Source organism: Trichosurus vulpecula, chromosome 5, assembly GCF_011100635.1.
Source record: "Trichosurus vulpecula isolate mTriVul1 chromosome 5, mTriVul1.pri, whole genome shotgun sequence".
Lineage (NCBI taxonomy): Eukaryota > Metazoa > Chordata > Mammalia > Diprotodontia > Phalangeridae > Trichosurus > Trichosurus vulpecula.
Genome location: NC_050577.1, coordinates 97,681,324 through 97,687,977, shown reverse-complemented (window position 1 = coordinate 97,687,977; position 6,654 = coordinate 97,681,324). Strand labels below are relative to the sequence as shown.

Here is a 6,654-nt window from a genome sequence, read left to right as displayed (position 1 = left end):
TGCCATATTGGAGGCAAACACTGCAAAGAGAAAGACTCTACATGGGGGATGGACAGTCAGGTGGGGGATGTACATCAGGTTGGGGCTGAATGGGTATCCCGGTAAGGGACTGAGGTGGGAGATGGACCCCCAGGTTAGGGATGAGCACCCTGGTTGGCATAGATACTCAGGTGGGAGATGGATGGATGCCATTTTGCTTTCATATTCAAGATGCCCTATATCCTCCCTTTCCTCTTGTGCAGCAGGTAGCCCAGGGCAGCCAAAGCCATTACAATCTGTACTCCAAAGATGATACCCAATACCACAGCATGATTTGAGTCTGGCTTACATGGTGGCTGGGCTACTGATCATACCTCATTAGGCTGACAGATTTGCTCTGTTGAACCTCTCAGTGTATAACCTGTGCACAGCTGAACTCTACGGTAGAGCCCAAACATGTAACTGGTTCCATTTTTCTTCCCATTCTTTGGGGCAGAGAGCCAGGCTCAGGAGACCATTGGCAGGCTCTCTTGCAGCTGCTGGTGCTGCTTGTGGACTACACTTGTCACACTGTCAGTGTCCAGCATCCCAATGATGAGGGCATCAAACTGGCGGAAGGGGTCACTCCCACAGAGGGTGGCTACCTGGGATGTCAGGACCCTAGGTATGAACACAGGCAGGAAGGCAGAGTAATGCTTGGGCTCTCAGAGACAGCTGTCCACCAGAGACTAGGAATCATAGGTACACAGGGAAGAATCATTCCAAATGGTCCAGTCAGCTCCAAATTCAAATAGCTGGCAGGGCTTGGAGGCAATGCCAGAGGTGGGGTGAAAGGGGGCAGGGCCATCAAATTCCTCAGGGTGAAATCATTAGACATCATTTAGGGTTTGTAGAAGGCCCTGGGTGTGATTCAGGAACTTGTCAGGAAGAAAGACGTTCAGACTCAAGAAAGCTTCATGAACCTGGATTTACATGCCAGCCCCAGAGGCCAGCATCTCCAACACATTCTGCTTCCCAGACACTGAAAGGAACATGCTTTTCAGATCCATCCAGCTCTGCTCAGTGAAGTTCAGAATCTCCTGATTCAGCACCTCAAGAGTCCTCCCAGTAGGGCCCCTAAACCAGGCCTCCAGTGCATCTGAGGTATTCTCCTTCACTACCACTGCTGAGATGCTGGTAGCTGAGGCCTGGACACCACTGAGCATCAAGGCTGCCTGGGTCCTGCCCTGTACCAACAATTTTGTGAGGTTAGGCTGCACCAGCACATACTATTCATGGGCCATTGACCCATGCTGTCAAAGGTAAGGAAAGGTCCAGTCTGAGGCCAGGTGAGGAGGACAGTAGGTGTGGCAGTGGCTTGAGGGCCAGTAAAGTAAGTAGAATGGGAAGTTTTGGACCAGAGGCAGCAGTAATAGAAGGTAATAACATTATAGATCTAATATAAATGGCCAGGCACCAGAGGTAGTCACCCTTAGCAGAGTGAACCCCAATCTTGACTACAATCTGGGGTGCTACCACTCAATGTGTCCCTCATCAGTACTTGAGTCCTCCAATGTAAAATAGCAGCACTACTGACCTGAGGCATACCAGGGACTCACTTGTCCTGCACATGCTCTTCCTCTCAATATCATATCCATAATTGGCAAAGAACCTCCTAGTGTCCACCAGAGCCTGGACCAGGGTGCAGGGAAAGTCCTCAGTCTCTACCAGGAAGTTGGGCAATTTTTTCTCCAATGAGACCCAGTTCATACACTTGTCGGTGGCCCAAGTAGCAGAATCCCAATGTAGGTCCTCCCCAGATGCCAGGCCAAGGCTTGCTCATTGCTCCACATCATGGGCAGATCCCTCTCTCCAACAGTGTGGTTGCTCCATGAGATGCACCCACCCCAGGTGCATCCCAAGACTGATACTGGGGTTTGGCTGACATTGGAGTGAAAGTGAAGTTGTCAGTGTTGGGAAAGCTCTTGTCTAGGGTACAGAGGTATATCCACTCAGCCATCTATTCATCAGAGTAGGGCTTGTCTGTTTCTTGGTAGCCCCAAAGTTCAGTGTTGACACTGGGCACAGGTAGCAGGGAGCTCTTCCAGGACAGGGTGAGGTTGCTAGTGATCCCTGGGGTCCCATAATACTGCCACATGGTCTCATTGACCACTTCGCTCTTGTTAGCCTATGACACTGCTGGGACAGAGTGCCAGCCAGGTCTCAGATTGAGGAAGGTATTGCCACCATTCAGGGACACATCGAATGGAATCTGCCAGTTTTCATACAGAAGTAGAGATACATAGTGAATCCTATCCTTACCATCTACAGAGCCTTGAATTTGGATGGCCTCTAGAAACCTGAAGACCATGAAGATCAATGAGGCTTGGGGGACCCATGGCTCACCCTGCACCACAACGTCTTTGCCTCTTGTCAGGGAGCCCAAATAGGGCCAGATCTCCAGAAAGAACTTCCAGTAGTTGGGACAGCAGGTGTTCAGGGATGGCCAGGTCAGATGGCAAGAGCAATTTCTTCTGAAATACCCACAGGGCCCAGCACAAGACTCTAGCATCTTTTGTGGCCAGCCAGGGAACCGTGCTGTCCCCAGGAGCAGGAACCAGTTGGTCTAAGTGCTCCCACCTGAGTAATGAGTTGGCATACTAATGGAAGAAGAGAGAAGGATCTAGACACAGTAAGCCTTGGCAGATCTGCAGGGAGGGCTCACAAACTCAGCTTGGCCACAGCCCTGTCCCAACCTAGACCACTTTCCATTCCTGAGCATTCTTAAAAAAAAAAAAAGATCAATTCCGTCTCTCTAAAATGTGTGTGTGTGTGTGTGTGTGTGTGTGTGCGTGTGTGTGTGTGTGTGTTTGACTTATGCAATGAACTCTGATCCTATAGACTCAAAATACTAGAAAGACATCATTTTAAAAAATCCAATTCTTAGAATCTGGGACATGATTCATCTATTCCAATAAAACGTTATTGAGCATTATTATATTTAAAACTGATTGAAGAGCATAAGGGTTGACTGTACTATATTGGAAACCATGGGTAGCCATGAACAGTTATCGACTCTAGAACAATACTTCAAGAAATTGTCTCTATTAGAAAGAAAAAAGGTATTTAAGTTTGGACCTAAAAGAACAACTTGGAGTGGATCTGCCATCCTAGCTGGCAAATGGCATTTTAAAGATGGTGAGTGAAAAATCACATTGAGTACAAATGGAGAATTAAAAGTATTTGAATGAGAATGAAAATATTCTCTGTATACTGTAGGAGCTGTTGACAAGATAATTGGAAAAAATCAATTTTGCTTTTTTATTGACATATCGATCTCATCATTTGTGATATATTAAATACATCATATATTCAGCCTTTTCCTCTATACCATCAAATCTACTATAAGAAACTGGGTCAGGAAAGCGCAGAGGAAGTAAATAAAGGTCTTTTTTTTAAACTTCCTCTTGAAAACTGTTATACCACATATAGTGATATACGTAATCATTTTAATATAAAGATTGTAAATTCCCTGAGAACAGGGATTATGTCTTTTATGGATTTTTTATTTTTCATGTTATAATGGCACATGGTAGACACACAAAAATTTTCATCAAGCAAATAAATAGAGTAATGAATGGCTTTGTTATATTGTAGATAGTTATGTGAAACTCTAAAATGTGTATATATACATATATGTGTATATATATAATATAGACATGTGATATATCTATGCAGATCATGTGGACACATGTATACATATGTGTATATGTGTATATATCTATCTGAAATATATAACTAAATAAAACCACAGGTCTTGTTTAAAGTATAATGAAAAAATATTAACCATTTTGAACTGGTGATATAGTCCAACCATTGGAATGAAGTGGTAGAACTTTTAGAATTGAAAAATGAAATTTGAAAATCTATGCCAAGAATATATCTGCTAAATCACGGGCCAGGGCCATACTTAGTGACTTTTGTGAATAAAGCCTGATATTTGTTACCATAGAAACTCTGACTAGTTAAATCTGGAGACATGGATGTTATTGTGTATTTGTGTGTGTGTGTGTGTGTGTGTGTGTGTGTGTGTACACACACACACACACACACACACACACATATATATATATAGATATAGATATAGATATAGATATAGATATCTTCATTCAAGGGCTTAATTTCTGCTGACATAGCCTTCAAGGACCCAGGATCACCTCCTCACCATAATGAGATACTGAAATAGATTTTGTAGGAGATGTTTAGTTAAAAAAGAAAACTAATTACATCCATATATGCATATGTGTATATATGGGTATAGTTAGCTTTTTTTTTAACACAAAACATATCCACTAAAATCTGTTCCATCACCCCTTTGTGGTAAGGAGCTGACCCTGGGTTCTAGAAGACTATGCCAATGGAAATTTAGCTCTCAAAGGCTTTCCCAACAAAGAGCAGGTTAGTAATGAATTGTGTTTCAATCTGGAAATTACCTTCCCTAAGTAGAGGAAGGCTCATCACAAGAAGGTTCGCCAACATATGGCAGATATTCTTTGGTCATAGCAACTTACCAAGACTATTCACTAAGGCATGAAAAGGCGGTGACCTCTGTTAGTGAGACAAGAATGTACCGATGAAATGAACCTTTCAAAGCCTAAAGCAAAAATGGAAAGGAAGTTTCAATGATTTCCCTCCATCTCCCCCACCCAGGGCCCTTGTCTTTTTTCCATCTTTACAATTAGGGAGAGTGTTGTAATTTATTATTCATTCATTTATTAGTAATTCATTTCAGGATTATTTTATTATGTACTTACTGTGTGAGAGACAGCAGTATGGTATCGGGCATAGAGAGATTGCCTTGAGTCTGAAAGACTTGGTATTAAGTTCTACATCTTCCCAATACTGGTTATATAACCCTGGGCAAGTCTCAGTGACCTGAGCAGCTTTCTTAGGCTGTAAGTGGACAGAAAGGTAGTGAATTGCATTGCCAGAGAAGGTTCCTCCTGAGGAGATCCCCATAACGAAAAATCCACAGGTCCTATGTAAAATAAAATGTAAAGTATTGACCATTGAGAATCAGTGACGTAGATCTGCCATGTTAAAGGAAGTGGTGAAACTTCTTGAATACAACTAAGAACAAGATTTGCATATCTCCAAATCCATTTGCTATATCAAGGGCAATGACACAGTCAGTGTCTCATGAGACGGTACAGCCCAGCTAAACCTGGAGGCATGGATGGTATTGATTGAATGTTTACATTCTAATACAGGATCAGAGGATGATAGGAAGGGAGAGAGCAGGGGCTGTAACAAGGAAAAGGTAATACGTGATTTTGGTAGTGTCCATCATGGAAATTCTTATGTTTATTATCTTTGTTCAAGGTACTTGCTCATTGGCTGTACTCTGCAATTGAGATGTGATCCTTTAATGAGGAGTTCTCTCTGAATTCTCCCATTTTACAGTCACTGTAGGAAGAAATGTGGTAGTCAAAGGAGAACTGGTTCTGCAGTCAGAGGACCTGGGTTCAAATATTAATTTATTACCTGTGTTGTCTTAGGCAAGTGTAATGTTAATGGGATATGAAGATCTTCCCCATCCATTAATAGGCCTCACATGAAACCTATTAAGGGAAGCTTGCTTAGGGAAGGCTTGCTTATAGGAAGGCTTTCACACCTATTGGTACTAAGTTGCTTAGGCACTGAGTCACAAGGCTTGTGATGCCTTCTGGCTCTGAGAATTGTATATATACTCGGAGTTGGTATTTTGCTTTCAGGGTTCACTTACGAGAAGGACCTTTTGATTTCCTGAGACTCTGAGTAGCTGTATGTTCAGACCACCACCACCACCACTACCCCTCCCCAAGCTGCTCAGATGTAAAGGCTCTCTTGATCTAGTGGTGTATGTAAAATGCATAGCAATATTGCTTTGATTCAGGCAGTCAGAACCCTGTCTGTTGGCCTTTGTACTAATTTCTCTGCTTGTATTTTCTCTTCTTGTATTTCTCTGACATTCAGGGCACTGATCTTTCCCCTGAACTAGTGAATGTAATTAAAAGTAAGATTGTTGACCCCTTTCAATTTGCTTTCCTTTAAAAACAGATCGAAGAACCTATGCTGGCAGGCCATCCTGGGGATCTTAAGGTGCTTGCTGTTACAGCAAGTCACTCAACTGCTCTTGGCCCTTGACTAGAAGGCCTCTCAGGTCATTTTCAACCCTAGATCTATGAAAGAATAAATGTACTAAGTACCATGCTAAGCCCCAAGGAAGCAAATCCAAAAGTGAGAGAAAGTCCCTACCTTCACGGTGCTTGCATTCTAATAGGTGGAGGCAGTAAATATGGGGGATGGTGGTTAGGGAGTTTGGATCTAAAGAGTCACAGGGATATTGAGTTAATTCACAACAGCTCCTGAAGCATTGGTCATAGTGATTTAGTTACTGAGCTCAGAGCAAGAGGTAGATGTGGGGAAATGAGATGGTGACATCATCTGTACCAGTTGTCAAAGGGAGCCAAGGATGAATGATCAAATGAATTGAGGCTTCTATATCTTAATATGCTACTAGTATTGAGACACATTTAGCATGTAGATTCTACTGATGTACATGTGCTTTGAAGTTTTCTTTAAATTTAGCTGCAAGGATTTGGACATTATTTGAAATCATAGGATGCATGTTACTAAAGAGATTATATTAACAGT

The 6,654-nt window shown here is 42.6% G+C and overlaps 1 pseudogene; it reads right to left on the bottom strand.

Annotated features, from left to right (window-relative positions):
- Positions 1 to 215: 215 nt before the first annotated feature.
- Positions 216 to 2,530, bottom strand: LOC118850960 (annotated as a pseudogene).
- Positions 2,531 to 6,654: the final 4,124 nt, after the last annotated feature.